General features: G+C 43.3%; 1 protein-coding gene across 5 annotated transcripts in view; it reads right to left on the reverse strand.

Moving 5' to 3' along the window:
• LOC121484470 (putative protein ZNF720) overlaps positions 1–17,930 on the reverse strand; it is a 110,850-nt gene extending 92,920 nt beyond the window's left edge. For 3 of the 5 annotated variants that reach the window (XR_005986042.1, XR_005986045.1, XM_041743783.1), the window contains exon 1: positions 17,590–17,930. The gene's annotated coding sequence lies outside the window, so the exon portion shown is untranslated. Of the gene's footprint in view, positions 1–2,794; positions 2,886–6,773; positions 6,796–17,589 lie in introns of those variants that run through there. The other 2 variants (XR_005986044.1, XR_005986043.1) reach the window with 2 other exon arrangements.
• Between the last annotated feature and the right edge of the window lie 1,012 nt (positions 17,931–18,942).

The following is an 18,942-nucleotide window of genomic DNA, read 5'->3' on the forward strand; positions in this document are numbered from 1 at the left end:
ACAAATCAAAAGCACAGCCCCTGGCTGGTTCAACAAAAATTGTAACCAAAGCTTAAGGTGCAAGAGCATCTGGCTCCAGAGGTCTCAAGCACAGTAGGTTTGGCCACTCACCATTAACAAAATCCAAAGGCAGAGAGACTAGTGGTGGTGAAACAAGAAAGGAATTCACTTCAGTGAGGCCAACACTAGGAAAACAAAATAGCATGCTAAAGGCCACCTCCAGAATGCTGAAAATACTAATAGGTTTATATAAGAAAAATGTAGGACCAAAGTCAATGGGGACATGCAGCTGAGCACTAAAGATGAGGTTGATCATTGTCTTGGGATGAATCAAGAGGATTCTATTACTTAAGGGGTAGTTTTGGTTCCTATCAGGAAATGTTTTGCCTACCTGGTCTTTTCCCTGAGTTAAAAGATAAGCTTGAAAGAAAAAGTAATTAGTCAGGAGGTATAGCCTGAGGTAGTTTAAGTCGTCTTTCACATAGACCCATAATCAAAGCACTAAACTAGAGAAAACAGACACAGCACATCTGATCTTCTCAAACTCATCACAATACAAATACTCTTGGTTCCCATTGAAGACTACTAATCACAGTCTTGAAACATCACATTCTTTGTTGGCCCTTTGGCGCTAACAGAAGGATAGAGAAAAGACAGTAATGTCTAAGTAAGTCTATATTTGGAAAATAATAGAGATCCATCATTAATGCAGTGTTTATTGAGCATTTACTCTGTGCAGGCACAAAGGGTATCATGCAATATGCTGGAAACCTCAGGCACATGTATGTGAATTAATCATCCTAATACTTTAGTAGGAGTTGGTACTAGGTGTCTCATATTTCCCTGAGGATGTAGATGCTGGGCTCAGCCTTTCTGTTCCTTCTTTTTCTCTAACACTGATTATATAAAATAGGATCTAAACAAAGGTAGATGGGAGGAATACAGAAAGCAAGCATGGAGTGGTACTTCAGAGGAAATTCTCATTGTTTTCTTGCTTTCATTTTTTGGTAATAATTTAGTACAGGGAGGAAAAATAATTTTCCCACTGCCCTTCTTTCCCACTGCCTTTCAGGAGAGAAAAACAAATTAAATGTCTTAAAGGAACCCCAAACACATTAGGCTCAAAGACATGCAACTTACATTTATATACCATTCTGACCTCCAGATAAAGGGGTAGGGATTTAGAACTTCAAAAAGGGAGAAGTCTGTAAAGAGGAAAATGACAAGAGCATTTTGGTAAACTAACTTTGTCATGCCAGGCAGGTAACTCTTTCTGATATATAAAGTTATCTAGGGGGCACCTAAGTGGCTCAGTGGTTGAGCAACTGCCTTTGGCTCAGGTTGTGATCCAGGGGTCCTGGGATCAAGTCCCACATCAAGCTCCCCACAGGGACTCTCTGCCTTCTCTCTGCCTATGTCTCTGGCACTCTGTGTGTCTCTCACGAAGAAATAAAAAATCTTTTTTAAAAAAGTTATCTCTGGTATCAGCTCTTGTTCCTATACAGATTCCTGTTTCAAGCACACTATAAAGACACATACATGAATTGTGTCTTTCTACGTCCGTTTTATTCAACTATCAAGCAAGATTAACGTAATTGTAAAGCAGGTTGAGAATTCCAAACTCAGTAACATTTCACTAAGCACTGAACTTGGCTTTATACACCTCACACAAAGCAAACAATACAAAGTCACACAAGAAATATGATACAATAAGGGGTAAGAAGTTAACAAACCAAAGGTGAAGTCAGTCTCTTGAGCATGCATATGAGATGGGGACTCAGGTCCGTTTTGGGTCAGCCCTTGGCACATAGTGCTTACGGTCTTCCAGCAGTGGAAGATCTCTATTACATTCAGATATCAATCAGGCAGAACCTCTGGTGGAGGTTGCCTCTCAAATGCAATCAGACATGGAAGGGTTTGCTTCAAAACTGTTTGCAGTTTGCTACATAACTTCCTTCCTTACTGAAGGATTTCATCAGTCTTGGATCTTTGCAGGCCTCTTCTCATTCCAGTGGTTATCAGCGCTCAATATTGCCAGGACTATCAGTCCCAAGTACTGCCAAACTGTATTGGTATGAGTGATATCAGGTCTTAGCTACAATGTCCTCCACTACTTACATCACTAATTGACATGACTGGTTACTTCACATGAGTGACTTCATCTTTACCTTTACAGTTCCCCATCTAATTTCTTTTAAATAATAAGGGAGGGCAGCCCGGGTGGCTCAGCGGTTTAGCGCTGCTTTCGGCCCAGGGCCTGATCCTGGAGACCTGGGATCGAGTCCCACGTCGGGCTCCCTGCGTAGAGCCTGCTTCTCCCTCTGCCTGTGTCTCTGCCTCTGTGTGTGTGTGTCTCTCATGAATAAATAAATAAAATCTTTAACTAAATAGATAATAAATAAATAAATAAATAAGAAAGAGGGAAATTTTTTCTGATCCTGCTATGTCCTAACTGCCTTGTGGTCAAACCAATCCATATGCACAATAATGTATTTTGGAGTCAATTATTCTGCTTCCACTCAAATGCATTTTTTAAAAAATTTTTATTTATTTATGATAGTCACACAGAGAGAGAGAGAGAGAGAGGCAGAGACATAGGCAGAGGGAGAAGCAGGCTCCATGCACCGGGAGCCCGACGTGGGATTCGATCCTGGGTCTCCAGGATCGTGCCCTGGGCCAAAGGCAGGCGATAAACCACTGCGCCACCCAGGGATCCCTCAAATCATTTTTTAAAATGTTACATACAGATAGAAAGATAGAAATACAGATAGAAAGTTTTTTTGAAGATACCAACCTATCTAAGGGAATTCTTCCATTTGCAGCAGCAGGATGAACTTTGTTTGGCAACAAAAATCCCTGTCCCTTTCAAGGTTCTTCTAGCTTGTCTAAGAATCAAATTGACATGAGACAGATTAACAGGAGAAAATAAAATACAAGGACATATGTATGGGAAATTTTCACGGACATGAAAATTCCAATGACAGGCAAAATGATGCAAATATGTCATTCGGAACTAAAAAGAAAAAGGTAAAGGTCTGGGACTTCAAAGGAAGAAATGCAATTCACAGGAAGATGAAAAAGAATACACGTGGGCAGCCCGGGTAGCTCAGCGGTTTAGTGCCACCTTCCGCCCAGGGTGTGATCCTGGAGACCTGGGATCGAGTCCCATGTCAGACTCCCTGCATGGAGCCTGCTTCTCCCTCTGCCTGTGTCTCTGCCTCTCTCTGTGTGTCTCTCTCATGAATAAATAAACAAAACCTTAAAAAAAAAAAAAAAGGATTCACGTTTGGTAAATAAATGTTTGCCAGCCACTCAGAACAACGGGACACAGAGGACTCTGATCAAACAGGGCTTGGGTTCTTCCCTGTCCACAATACCTAGATTATACCCTAATGTAATTATCTATGGTGACAACTCTTCCTGGGGCAGCTTTGCTAGTTATTATTTATTTAAAGGCTCTTCTTGGGACACCTGGGTGGCTCAGCGGTTGAGTGTGTCTTTGGCTCAGGGCATGATCCTGGAGTCCTGGAATTGAGTCCCACATCAGGCTTCCTGCATGGAGCCTGTTTCTCCCTCTGCCTGTGTCTCTGCCTCTGTGTATGTGTGTGTGTGTGTCTCATGAATAAATAAATTTTTAAAATCTTTAAAAAGAAAAAGAAATAAAGGCTCTCTTGAATCCGCTGGGTTTTGATTGCTTTTTAACTCAAAATAATCTTCATGCAAAAATAGCCCAATTTGGGAGAGGCTACACTCGGCCCCTACAACTTGAAGGACATTTTATTTTATGAAATAAGCCATATGCAGAATATACATATATATATATATATACACACACTGTATGAAACATATATACACACATAAATAAATGAATATATATACATATATATCTCCCATATATGTGAAATCTAAAAAAAAAGTTAAAGTCATAAAAATAAAGAGAAGAGTGTTTGTTGCCAGGAGTTAAGGATAGGGAAAATGTTGAGATGTCAGTCAAATGGTGACATGGACAGTAGTAACAGGAAATCTCACTAAAATGAACTCTGAAGGTTTCCACAAGTAGAGCTCTCATGCTCTACTATTCCTAGTCAACTGTAGACCCAACAGGAAGAGGAAAACTTGACCTTACATAGATCTTACCTTGTATATGGATACTACTCCAGCCAGGGAAAGAGATAATTCCTTTATGCTTCGCATGCAACAGCTCAGAAAATGAAAAGCCACCATACTTCCAACTTCCAGTATACTCCAAACAACTTTTACAACAGCCTTCTCGACTCCTTTTTCCTCTTTTTGTTACCCAGACTTGCCTTTGGTTTTGCCACAGCCAGGTCGTCCCTGTTTGCAATATCCAATATTCCCAATTTTAAAAATCCAAATTCATCCAAATGGGAAAGGTATGTTAATAAGCAGGTATTAACTCAAGCAAAACAGATGAAGGAAGGATAAATATGATTATATTTTCCCAAAATTCTAGAGATTACATAGGTTTTGGGAAAACACCTGCTCTGCTATAACCCTTAACACTCAAGAAGGAAGTCTTATGAAATATATGAAACAACATCCATTCCCTGATCAAACAGTCCCACAAATTACAGGTATAAAACAAAGAACTCTGATGAATGTCATCAAAAGTACATAATCAATGATTAAATACATAAATAATAGGTTCATTTGTAATACATGGAAACCTGCAGATCAAAGTAATAGCATTTTCAACTACAGAAATGGGGTAGAGTTCAATAAGGTACACAACATGAACTCATAATTCCTCAACATAGTAAATCAACATCTTATTTGTTGAAGAAAGAGCAGCAACACACACACAGAATGAATACTCTTGCATGAATAATAGTTGGTCAGCATAGATGGGGTTATGAAGGCAGGGAATTTTCTACCTAGAATAAACTCCTGTACTTGTTCACACCAAATCAAGGAGAATAATGCTTAATGTACTCCATCAACATTGCCATAATACCCTTGAGAGACACTTCTGTGACACTCCAAAAACCAGAACTGGAGCCATAAGCCAGGCTCTCAGACTATAATCAGTAGCAACATCTGGAATATGCTGACCGCTCTACTCAGGTACTTCAGGGACCATGTCTCTACTTAGCAGGATGATGCTGTGACATCTAAATAGAAGTATTCTCCATCCAGAATGCTCTTTGATCCAGTAAAACTCCTCATGGGAGACACTTCACCACAAGCTGTCCAGCACCTAAAGGCTGGGTTATCACAGCAGAAAATATGAGAATAAACTTTCAGACACTGAGGAACTGTAGTTCAGAACCAAGAAAATTTCAGAGGCAAAACCTTCCAAACTTATGAAACCAGGAAATCAGAAGAGCCAAGACTTTCCCACACTCATAGACTAAAGACGAACTGCAAAAGGGAGACAAAGAAAAAACAGTAAACTAAAATAAAGGGGTTCGACTCTGTGGGATATTCAAACAGGACCTGGGGTCTGCCTGTAGTCTTCAGGCTGAGGGCCTGAAGCCTGAGATATACTCCCCTTGAAGGACTGGGAATCAAACAAAGATTTTCCCCACCCATTGTCTATACAGCACTGCTGAGTAGCTATCTCAGAAGAACGACTCTATTCCTAGTACACATGCCGCTGAGGGGTGAAGGTGGACATGAGGATATGGTGGAGGCGCAGCACAGGCAGAGTGCTTGAGAAAGCCCATGCACCTGCCTCGAGCCCTAGACGCAAAAGAGCAGCCAACGTTTCTATCATGATAGGTCACTCAGCACATGAAACTGAATGCAAGCTGGAGAAGACCCACAGTCAGGGTGAGGGGTGGCATCAGATCAGATATGTGTGACTGACCAGAGAAGGAGAGGCCAAAGGAGGAAGAATGGCCCTCACAAAGAGCACTCCATGTACTCCCCAAGGTTGAACCAGTAAAGGAGCCCAGGGGGCAGAGACCAGCATATCTGGTCAGGATGAAGACTGCCCTTGTTGTGGACGAGAGCTGCAGTACCACCGAGGAACGCAGAAAACATACATACAAAGAAGAGAGTAAGGGAGGGATAGAACGGGTTCCTTTGAGAGTCCATGAAAAATCAACTCTTCTTTTCCAACCACCTATCCCACCTGGGGAGAATATCCCAAATGGCATTTCAGGAAGTCACTTCCTCTCTGCCACCTGACCCTTACTGGCGTTCACATCTTTGACGCCTTCCCACGCACCTGGGTTTTGCTGCTAGTTTCACCCCACTCTTGAGGTTCCAGAGCTCTCCCGTGCTCCACAATGGAGTTCATATTCAGCTCAGAAAGAGATTCCTGCTGACATGGAAACCGGTAGATGATGTCCTGGGGTTTTACCAGCCCTTTGTCAGCTGAGACCAAGGACATTCATTACAGATGGGTCTAGAATAGCACTTCACAAATTTGTTCACTGACACTTTTCTTCCAAATGCTTAAAAATGTTTGACACATACAGATATCCAGCTCTCTTCCCAGAGCTACTGAATCAAAATTACAGGAGTAAAACCAGGCAATCTGATATTTTAAAGTTTTGACATGAGGTCTTGTTCCTCGTCAACCTCTAGCACCACCACTAACCTGCAAGTAGTGAGCAGATCATCTGATAAAAGGGTGGGGGTTGAAATTCAGATGTGGTTGAAATTCAGATGCTGCAGCATTTCATTTCTGAATCAACAGGGCTTTAATCTCAATCAAGCAGGGCAGTGGCTCCCAAGAAACTCTCAACAGAAACACAAAGATAACTCAGGCAGTTCCCAACCTCTGTAGGGAAACTAATCTTCACCCAGGGAGACCAGGTTCCTCTACCTCTCCAATATCACATCCCTGTACAAGACCCTCTGAGCAAAGTCCAAGCACTCCCACTCCTCCTCAGAGAAATCTATGGCCACATCCCTAATATAAACAGTTCCTGAAATGAAAGCACATTTCACCAAGAGGCCAGCAGGAAAGTACTTATTTCACAAAAATGAGAGAAGGAAAGAGATTGAAGAGTCAGTTAGAAATGAGTGCTCAGGGATCCCTGGGTGGCGCAGCGGTTTAGCGCCTGCCTTTGGCCTGGGGCGCGATCCTGGAGACTCGGGATCGAATCCCACGTCGGGCTCCCTGCATGGAGCCTGCTTCTCCCTCTGCCTGTGTCTCTGCCTCTCACTCTCTCTCTCTCTCTCTCTCTATGACTATCATAAATAAATAAAATCTTTAAAAAAAAAAAAAAAAAAAGAAATGAGTGCTCAGATACATCTACAAAAGATCATTTCAAGTCATACATCCCATATTTGGATTTTTTAGACTTTTCCATCAGAGAATTTCCATCCGCTAAACTACTGAGATTTTACAATATTGTGCAAGATAAATTATATACATACAATACTGCATACGTGAAAATTGCTGAAAATAGATCTTAAAAGTTCTCATCCAAGAAAAAGAATTTTTTTTTTTTTTTAAGATTTTATTTATTTATTCATGAGAGACCCCAAGAGAGAGGCAGAGACATAGGCAGAGTGGAGAGCAGGCTCCATGCAGGGAGCCCGATATGGGACTTGATCCCAGGGACTGCGGGATCACGTCCTGAGCCAAAGGCAGACACTCAACCGCTGAGCCACCCAGGAGTCCCAAGAAAAAAAATTCTTGTAACAATGTTTGTTAACGGATGTTAACTAGATTTACTGTGGTGATTGTTTCACAATTTATACAAATACTGAATCATTATTTTGTACACCAGAAACTAATATATGTCAATATTCCTAAATTTAATAAAATGATTAAAACAAAAGGGAAATAATGAACTCTATATATACCTAATGAAATGGAGAAGTGAAGTAGAGGGTGTAATATGATGACTGAATGGAAAAGAAAGGTACTTTTCACGGTCACTTTAGGTAGTATTTTAAGTACAAAACCAGAGTGGAATGCTGTGGCAACCTTGCAGAGATAGGCTATTTTCAGCTCTGACAGATGAACTAGTCAGTCTGGGCTTTGAGTACCATAAAGATCTCAATAGTAAACAATACTGGTCAGAAGTAATCCCAAAAAAAGGGAAGGAGAACAACAGAAGTTAAGCAGTTTGCCTGAGGTCACCACATGAGTCTCTGGAAGAAATATTAGTGCTATTCCAGATTCTAGACACAAGGACTTTCTCTGGTATACCATGAGGATATTTTCATTTACAATTATCACCTCAAATGATGCTCTTCCAGAGTTATAAAACTCACAGAAAGAATGCAAAGCTTGGAACCTCAATGCAATATATGAGTAAGCAAAAAGATTTTTTAAAAAGCCAAGAAACAAAACGTGAAATAAGAGAAAAGGAAGTTGATATTCAGAAGATGAATATACTTTTGTAAATAATGTACTGACAAGCAAAGAATATCTAAGAAAATGTATTTTTCTACTTTTAAGAGAATACAAGTAGAATTTCATGAAATTAAAATACATCAGAAAAAAATAATGGTACAGAAGAAAAAACAACATGATCTTCTACATTAGGACAAAGAAAAATTAAAAATGCCTGAGATTTAAGGATGTTTGCTCACCTTCCACTGATATATTCATGGAAGATAGGTCAACAAACCGACATCACACTAGCACTGGAAGTTAGTATCACCGGTCAAGAGAATGATTTTCTAGTCACCAAATTACTAAATGGGCCTCTAAGAGACAATAGTGGGCCCAGGAAGAATAGAAGATTTATATTATCTCCACAATACATTCATATATAGAGATGACATTATTATTTGAAGGAAAGGAAAAAAATATACACAATGAAAAGATGTTGACCAGTGGTAGACTATATATGAGTTCTACATAGTATGTTGTACACATTAAATGACAGCTAACGTCTGCATGAGCTAGAGCATGAATCGTGTCTTCAGGATGACGAAGTGCACAGTAGCATCAACGAAAGGTGAAAATTGGAAAAATGGGAAACTGATGATATCAGAACAGATCAGAAGTTTTGAACACTCCCCATATGGTAAGCGTTACTCTAATGCTTTACAAGTGTTAACTTGTATAAAGACATAGCATCCAATTAAATTAGTATTTGTTCCGGGATCCCTGGGTGGCACAGCGGTTTGGCGCCTGCCTTTGGCCCAGGGCGCGATCCTGGAGACCCGGGATCAAATCCCACGTCGGGCTCCTGGTGCATGGAGCCTGCTTCTCCCTCTGCCTGTGTCTCTGCATCTCTCTCTCTCTCTGTGTGACTATCATAAATAAATAAAAATTTAAAAAAAATCTTCTAAAAAAAAAATTAGTATTTGTTCCCATCTTACATTGGACCCAACTCTGTCACACACACTCTAAGGATGTGCCTCTGGTCGAACAGGTCTCTGGCAGAGCTTGCACCAGAACCAAAGGGTCAGGCTTTATTTAGGATGGAACCCACAGCACCATTATTAAAGTAACGCATACAACAGTAAAAGTCTGTTGACAGAGAGTTTCCTAATGAAGAACACCTGAAACAAGTTCAAGGGTGAAACAGAAACCTGTCCCCATAAGGAGGTGATATTACAACAAAGACCTGGGGAAGGAAGTTCACCACATGCATTTGAAGTCAGAGAATTCTAGGCAGAGGGACCACCCTTGGAAAAGCCCTGAGGCAGTGCTGACCCTGGTCCCAGCAACAGCAAAAACAACTTGTGCCTTAATCCCAGTGAGGGAGGAGACAAGCAGGGGGTCAGGTCAGAGAAGCAGATCAGGAATGGGTGGCCATGGTCTTCAGAAACTGTTCTCCCCTTTCCCAAGTGAATTTTGGCAGCCATGTAGTCTCTCACCCATCTTAAGTTAATATCTAAAATTTTTTTTACCTATCTTAAGTGAAAACACACACACAATGTATTTTGCTGTAATATTTTGAAAACATGCTGTGTACTTCGAAAATATGCCAAGATGATCACCCCAGGAAGATGGCACTGCTCTTAACTGAGAGGTGGAGGACTGCAGGGAATAAAATTGTGGGAGTTCAGGAGGTCATGTTTGGACACTGTAAGGTGGAGATGCCTGTTAGATGTGCGAGCACAGGCGACAAGGAGACACCTGGAAAACACAATCTGGCATTCAGGGTGGAGGTCTGAAATGGAGTGTGGACCTAGGAGATCTCAGGGTGTTCAAAGCCCTGAGATGTGGTACCATGGAAAGTCAACAGGTATAGATGGAGAAGAGGCCCAAAACTAGCTTTCCTCCAATCAGAGAGCAGGGAGCTGAGAAAAAAATCAGCAGAGCAAACTGAGAAGTGAACAAGGTAGAGAGAAGAAAATTGAAACAGACATACAGATAACAGATTTGTCAATAGTGGGATGTTCTAAAGCCATGAAAAAAACGTCTTTTAAGGAAGAAGGAGTAATCACTATTCAACATGTTGCTCATCAGACAGTTGAGGACAGTGAATTAACCAATATTTCTAGAGAACAGGACATCACTGCCCCTGACAAGGAGAGTAGAACAGTAGATGGGAAAGCCTGATTGGATAAGGGTCAAATATACACTGCAGGCAACACTGAGGAGAGAATATAATGACGATTTTTGCATATTTTGCTCTGAGTGTGAGCAAAAAAAAAGGCTCTTATTAAAGGAGAAGACATCCATAAAAGAAATTTTTTGTTGTAAACATGAGAGAATGTAGTGAATAAAGGGCTTTGTTAAGGTTAGGCTATACCACAGTCTGTGTATGATAACAAAAATAAGTCTCTAGAGGTAAAAATGGAGCACATGTGGTCAGGATGCAAATTTCACCCTGGGACCTGAAGGGTGTGGGAGGTAGTGCACACTCTCAGGATGGGGGAACAGCTGGGTGTAGGGATAGTCCATTCCTTATTCATAGTGAAGGAGAAGATCTAGACATTGAGGCAGGCAGAGGGCCCAGTCAGGAAGATCTCTTTCCCATCATTCCCAGGTGATCAGACAGATGGTCTTGGACTGAAAATGAAGATGGGAAAGAAGGAGCTGGCTTTCTCAGGGGCTCTAGAGGAAAAGGTATGGTAGGCAAATACGGAAATTCCAGACGAGGTAGTCCAGAAATTGAGTTAAGACCAGTCAACCTGAGGGATCCCTGGGTGGCGCAGCGGTTTGGCGCCTGCCTTTGGCCCAGGGCGCGATCCTGGAACCCGGGATCGAATCCCACATCGGGCTCCCGGTGCATGGAGCCTGCTTCTCCCTCTGCCTGCGTCTCTGCCTCTCTCTCTCTCTCTCTGTGTGACTATCATAAATAAATAAAAATTAAAAAAAAAAAAAAAAAAAAAAAAGACCAGTCAACCTGGATCCCTGGGTGGCTCAGCGGTTTAGTGCCTGCCTTTGGCCCAGGGCTTGATCCTGGAGTCCTGGGATCAAGTTCCGCATCAGGCTCCCTGCCTGGAGCCTGCTTCTCCCTCTGCCTGTGTCTCTGCCTCTCTCTTTCTCTCATGAATAAATAAAATCTTTAAAAAAAAAAAAAAAAAAAGACCAGTCAACCTGGGTTTATGTTTTCCTCCAGCTGTGATGGAAGACAGAACAAAGGCAGGGCTGGATGAGATGATGTGGAGGCGAAAGCAAGGAAATCTAGGGAATGGTTACATCAGTCCTTTGTTTGGGGGGCATTTAAATTATGTGGCTGTTAGTAAGTGAAAGATTTGTCTGTCCCCATCTTTTAAAATAACCTATATAAGGAGGAGGAGAGTATATTCAGGATGTTTACCATTTATAACCCTAGAAGAGGAAAAAGCCTGCATATAGTCCAGACCCCACATGTACTGCATGAATGTTTGGAGGTTTCAAGCATAACCTTCATGCTCTGGGCTGATGTATGCAAAGGTCCTGGTTATCCTTAACACAGTTTTCTCACAAGTGAAGGGGAAGCTGACCAGGGACAGCAGAGAAGGACAGAGCCACAGGTCCTTCACTGAGGCCACTCTCCTCATTCCCAGCAGGTAAGAAGGGCATATGTAAAAAACCCATGGAGTTGAACTGTTGCCATAGCTACCTTGGGCTGAGCACACCCACTTCAGTAGTAAAGGCACCTGAAGGCTGGGAGGAGAGGTCTCAGGGCTGCTGAGACTCACTGATGGAAAGACAATCCTGGTATCTAAGATTTTTTTTTTTTTTTTGGTATCTAAGATTTCTGACTTTGCAATGACATTTTGGCTGAAATATTCATGGCCCCAGATCCTGAATTATTTGGTCTAAGACTGTACAAACTGAGAGTAGAGCAGGAAGTGTCTGTGAATAGCACAGTAGAGGGAAAGCTGAAGGACTGGCAGGAGGGATACAGTAGTGGCGCCGACTGACCAACTTTTCCCCTTAGGTCACCCACCTGTGGAAGCACCCACTTTGCCATTCCAGAAAAGATGAAGGATGAAGGGGAAATCGTGTAGATAGGGCGAGCGTGTGCCTTTGGGGAAAATAACGTTTTTTCTAAATAGAATGGCATTTCATCAGCCAGTCTTTATAAACTTCAGAGCACCGAATCACCCAGGAAGGAGAACTTCTTTCTCCAGTTCCCGACCCTCCATTCCAATCCTGGAGCTTTAACTCATGTAAGGGCAAATAAATAAACAAATTATAATGATAAAATTCTGACAAAAAAAAATAGTTGAGGCTTTATTCCCCTCTCTTTTCATAGAGCATTTACTAAAAACAAGAACATTTTCAATTATAAATTCTTTCTCTCCTCCATAAGTCTCTGGCCACTTTTACAGCCCAAGACTGTTTTTCTCAAGGATCTAGGAGCTATTATCTTTGAAACATAAATATCAAGGAAGACTGTGCCCATCTGCCATTACAAGTAAAAAGACAAATTCAATCAGGTATCTGGTGCCAAGGTATAAAAACGCTGTCACAGAGCCAAGAGAATTTTTACTTTTACCTTGAATCAAGACCATTTGCTAACACAAAATCACCACACAATTACCACAATGATACAGGATGAACTATGCCATCAATCCTCTTGAGACTAGTTGTTTAGTTTGCAAACATGGGTATAACATGTACCTGGTTGGCAATAAAGAAAGGATGAAATAAATAAAACCTTAAAAAAAAAAAAAAAAAGATCTCATTGATCCAGGGCAGCCCAGGTGGCTCAGTGGTTTAATGCCACCGTCAGCCCAAGGCGTGATCCTGGAGACCCAGGATTGAGTCCTATGTCGGGCTCCCTGCATGGAGCCTGCTTCTCCCTCTGCCTGTGTCTCTGCCCCCCTCCCCCCATGAATAAATAAATAAAATCTTTAAAAAAGAAAGAAAAGAAGAAAGAAAAGAAAGAAAGCAAGCAAGCAAGAAAGAAAGAAAGAAAGAAAGAGAAAGAAAGAAAGAAAGAAAGAGAAAAGAAAAGAAAAGAAAAGAAAGAAAAGAAAAGAAAAGAAAAGAAAGAAAAGAAAAGAAAAGAAAAGAAAGAAAGAAGAAAACAGATTTCTTTCTGCTTTTGAAATCTTGTTGGCAATTCCCTGTGATGTGCATCATATTCTGGCTTAATACTCACTCAATAAGAAAACTGTTTTGTCTTCAACTTTGGTGGAGAGGTTTCTCTGGGTAGCCAGAAATATTGTCTTTACTGTATTTCTCCAACACCCCACCCTTAGTGTTTGCCATCCTTTCCAAATGCTTCCCAGGATGCAGTGACCTCTTCCTTCTTGGAGAAACATGTCCCATATTTAGTTTAAAACATCTGTCCCTCTGCTCTCCAGCTACCTTGTGATTCTGCATGTCTGTGTACACGTGTGCACACACGTTGGGAAGGGCAGGGAGAGGCCAATATGGAGAAGCCAGCACTGGCTTGGCAGAAAAGAAGTAGCAGCTGCATCTTTTCCTCAAGCACAATCCCAAGGATAAGCCTTTGAGCGGCAGATCACTGTAGTGGGGTCTATGCTCTGATTCCTGGGATAATATGCCTTTATATTCACAGCCTCTCCCCAGCTGTGCCCAGAGATTCACCTTCGGAAAGCCCTACCTGCCACCTGCCTCCTGGGCACCTTTTTCCCTCCTGGACTCAGACACTCTTACAAACCTCCCATAATCTCCAATGTATTCCCTGAAGACTCCATCAGGATCCCTCTATTCAGCTATGGAGTCCCACAGCACATTCCGGACCCCAACAACTCCAGTATTTATGATGGAATAATACACATAAAGATGTCCAAGGACCCACTGACCCCTGATGCCATATTTTCATTTACAATGACCTCACTCCAAATGCTGGCACTTCCATAATCTACTAAATAAAATAATGTCTCTAATGACATACATATTCCAACAAGATCTGGCACCTTCTATGGAAGCACCCCAAATTATCATTTACATACCCCCAAATGCATGTAAAACCTTGGCTTCCAACCTAGTGACAGTTCCCCTAAAATACCAAAAGTAACCCCCAAATCTTCTCTATTTTTCCTATAATTCCACTATCAGCTGCATAATGAGTCTTGCCCTCAAGAGACCCTACAGAAGTCACTTGTGGAGTGGAAGCTGCAGTGCAACTCTTGGATCCACCCACTTAAGACCAAGGCACTCATGTCCATGTAGACTGAAGGGTAAAGAGCCAGTCATGATGCCCAAGGAACGAAAAGTTCAGTCCAGTACAAGAACAAAGACCTGAGACAGAAAAGGTTTTGGTGTTTGGTAACAGAGGAAAGGCAAATGTGACTAAGGCAAGGTAGCTCTAAGAGGGTAAGCTCTCAATATGAGGCTGGCAGGAGTCCTAATGACACAGAGCTCAGCAGCCTCAGTAAAGAGCCTGGATATGCAGGGATGGGGAAGTTGGAGGTAAAGGGGTAAAATATACATTTCTTAAAATTTACCATTTTAACACATTTTACTTACTATATAGTTCAGTGGTATTAAGGACATTCACACTCTTTTTTTTTTTTTTTCTTTTTAATGATAGTCACAGAGAGAGAGAGAGAGACAGGGACAAAGGCAGAGGGAGAAGCAGGCTCCATGCACCGGGAGCCCGACGTGGGATTCAATCCCGGGTCTCCAGGATCGCGCCCTGGGCCAAAGGCAGGCGCCAAACCGCTGCGCCACCCAGGGATCCCGGACATTCACACTCTTATGCAACCATCACCACCTCTATCTCTGGAACTTTTTTATTTTTTAAAAGATTTTATTTGATAGAGTGAGCAAGAGCACATGCACACACAAGGACAAGGTGGTGGGTAAGGGGAGCAGAAGAAAAAGGAGAAGCAGACTCCCTGCTGAGCAGAGAGCCCCGTGTGGGGCTTGATCCCAGGACCCTGGCATCAAGACCTGAGTTAAAGGCTGACGCTTAACTGATTGAGCCACCCAGGCACCCCATCCCTGGAAATTTTATCTTCCCAAAACAATAACTGCCCAACAACTGCCCATACCTCCTTGTCCCCAGCCACTGGCAACCACCACTCTACTTTTCTGTATCTATGAATTTGGCTACTTTAGGTAATTTATGTAAGTGGATAAACACATTTGGCCTTCTGTATCTGGCTTTTTATGCAATTAGCATATTTCCAAAGTTTATCCATGTTGTAGACTATTTCAGAATTACCTTCCTAAATTTTTTTTTTTCCTTCCTAAATTTTTAAGGCTGAACAATGTTCTCTGTTGGATGTATACACCACCTTCATTTACCCATTCATCCACTGATACACATTTGGGTTGTATTTATCATTTTGGCTATTATGAATGCTGTAATGAACACAAGTGTAAAAATACCTATTGGGGTCCCTGCTTTTTATTTCATTGGTACATACCCAGAAGTGATATTGGTGGGGGATCCCTGAGTGGCTCAGTGGTTTAGCCCCTGCCTTAGGCCCAGGGCGTGATCCTGGAGTCCTGGGGTCGAGTCCCCCATCAGGTTCCATGCATGAAGCCTGCTTCTCCCTCTGCCTATGTCTCTGCCTCTCTCTCTCTGTGTCTCTCATGAATAAATAAAATCTTAAAAAAAAAAGAAGTGGAATTAGTGGGTCAATGGGTAATTCTATCTTTAATGTTTTGGAAATCACTACACTCTTTTTCATAGGGGCTACACCATTACATTCCCGAAGGATTCGATTCCTTCAGATCTTCTCCAACACTTATTTTGGTTTTGTTTTGATAATAGATATTGCTGAGAGTGTGAAGAGTATCAAGGGTATCTCAATGTGGTTTATATTTGCTTTCCAAAATGATAACTGATATTGAGCATTGTTTCATTGGCTTACTGTATGCCTCGTCTTTGAAGAAGTGTCTAATCAAGTCTTTTGCCCGTTTTTATTTTTTTATTATTTTTTTAAAGATGGGATGTTCCCATTTTTATTATATATTTTTAAAAGATTTATTTATTTATTTATTCATGATAGAGACAGAGAGAGAGAGAGAGAGAGGCAGAAACACAGGAGGAGGGAGAAGCAGGCTCCATGCCGGGAGCCGGATGTGGGACTGGATACTGGGACTCCAGGATCATGCCCTGGGCCAAAGGCAGGCGGCGCTAAACCGCGGAGCCACCCAGGGATCCCCCTTTTGCCCGTTTTTAAAAGTGAGTTGTATGTTCTAGTAATTCCTGAATTGTAGGTCTTCATATATTCTGGATATTAGTTCCTTATAAAATATGTGATTGGCAAATATCTTCTCCCATTCTGTGGAGAATTGCTTTTTCCCATCAATAAATTTCTGATGTACAAAATGTTTAATTTCGATTAAGCCCACTTATCTATTTCATCCCAAGCTGCCTATGCTTTTTGGTGACATATCCAAGAGCATGGATTTTTTTATGATGGCAGTGGGAAACCTGTGGAGAGTTTAACGCTGGAACTGACAAGCTCTGACTTCAGATTTACTCTGTAAATTTATTGTCTGAGCCTTTGCCCTGCTTCTTTCCTCAGTTTTTATCATTGTTGGGCTGGGGCCATCTTTAGCTTCTAAGTACCACTGTTACCCTCTTGCAGAAAAGTGCCACACAGACACACATACAAAACTGCCAGTCACTTCAGGGTTCAGAAACCCTGCTCTTGTGCATCATCTCCACGCTGCAGCGGGGTTCACTAAGGTGCAGAAGGAAAGCTTTTTTCACAAATTCCCTCAGAACATCTGACTTCAGGGAGAATTGCGTGTAACTGAATTCTGAAAGCGCGGCCTAAATGAAGCAGGGGGCACTTTGTCTTTATCAGCTCGTAACCTTTTAAAAAAATTCCAGGATCAGGAGGTTCTACCTGTAACTCTCGATCGGATCGAGAGTTCAGGCCCCACGGAGTCCTGGCCTCCCTCCCGCAGCCACGGCTTCCACGAGGCCCCCCAATCCCCGCCTGGGGGAGGGGACCCGCTCCGTGACTCCCCGCCGCCTCCCGGACCTAAGTCCCTCCTGAGAGCCCGCCCCGAAGACAGGGCCCTTCCCGGGCACCGGTCCTCTCTCCACAGGCGGGACTGCCCCGCGGAGACCTCAGGAGGCTGGGGGTCTGCGCAACCCCAGGGCCAGGGGCAGCCGCCGGGCCGGGCTGCGGGCGAGGCGCACGCGCCCCTCTCCCTGTTCTCAGGCGGCGCGAGGGGCAGGGCGCCGGGGACTGCGTGGGCCCGAGGCTCGGAAGACCCCAGGCGGGGATGGCCTCTGAACCAGCGGAACCAAAACCAGCCGGACCTCCGGGGCCGCAGCGCCGCCCGCAGGGATCCGCGTCTCTCGGCGACGCGGGACTTACCGCGGTGGAGGCGCAGGTGAGGGGACGCTAACGTGCGTGGAGAACCCAGAACAAGGGGTGCAGGCCTGAGGACAGAGACGCTCACGTGGAGAACAGAAAAGACCGAAAACAGTCGAAACCTTGGCGATCTTCTAAAGGCTCTAGCCGCTTGGGGGAGGGGAGGCTGTAAAAACTGCGCGTGCGCGCCGGTAGAAGGACGGCATGAGGCGTGGCCTTGGGGGGAGCGCTTCCGGCAAAGGGTCGGGGTAAGGTAGGTTTCGGGAGAGTGCGAGAGCTTGGCGGACCTGGGCTGCGGCGTGTCTCTCCCGGCCACAGCCCGGCCGGCTGCGAAGAATGGGCGGGCCTGGACGCTCTCCTACTGAGGGTGGGGTTGGGGCGGGGCCTGGGAGAGGCGCTTCCGGCAACGACCGGGACGCGCGCTCCGGCAAGACCTAGGCCGTAGTTCCCGGGCTGGGGTGGGGCGGAGCTTTGGGGAAGCGCTTCCGGTAATGGGAGGGAAACGGATAGGACTCCTGGAGAAAGGAAGGCGAGTGGGGCGGTACCCAGGCGGAGGGCTTTAAGTACTGGGCGCCCACAAGGGTCCTCCTGGCTGGACGTTCAGGAGCGAGGCCAGGACTGTTGGGCGGGGTCTTGGGTGGGGCTTGGTTTCCTCCCGACTCGCCCCCAAGGTTCGGAATTTCCAACCCTTGAGTTTGTGTCGTGTCGAGGATTGCTGCCTGCGTATTCTAAATTGATGTCTGACGTAGCGCTGTAGTCGTTTGGGCCGATTGTGTTGAAACCTAACATGTTTACGTTTTCTGAAAGTGAGGCGAAAAAACAGCCTTATCAAAAAAAAAAAAAAAAAAAAACAGCTTTATCCTAGAGGTAGTTATGTGCTTCCTGGGAGAGGCGAGCCAGACTCGGTGGTCTGGACCTCGTCTTCCATGGGGAGTGGATGTGGGGCCAGCGCTGGATCCAGAATTTAATTTAAGCAATTTAGTTAAGCGAGAAATGAACCCATCTGTACTAGAGTTGCAAACTGGAATGTGAAGTGTGAAAACTGATGCGAAATGTGCCATTTTTACCAACATTATTTGGTCAGAATTCAACTAGAAATCCACCATAAGGAAAATTCTGGAAAAAGCACAAATTCGTGGAGGTTAAATAACATGCTACTAAACAATAAGTCAAATAATAAAAAGATCAAAACTTACATGGAAACAAATGAAAATTAAAAAAGACAACTGTCTAAAATCTTTGGGATGCAGCAAAAGCCATTGTAACAGGAAAGCAATACAGGCCTACGTCCAGAAGCAAGAAAATCCCAAATAAACAACTTAAACTAGAGGGAGCTAGAAAAAGAACGAACAAAAC

Source organism: Vulpes lagopus, chromosome 2, assembly GCF_018345385.1.
Source record: "Vulpes lagopus strain Blue_001 chromosome 2, ASM1834538v1, whole genome shotgun sequence".
NCBI classification, from domain to species: Eukaryota; Metazoa; Chordata; class Mammalia; order Carnivora; family Canidae; genus Vulpes; species Vulpes lagopus.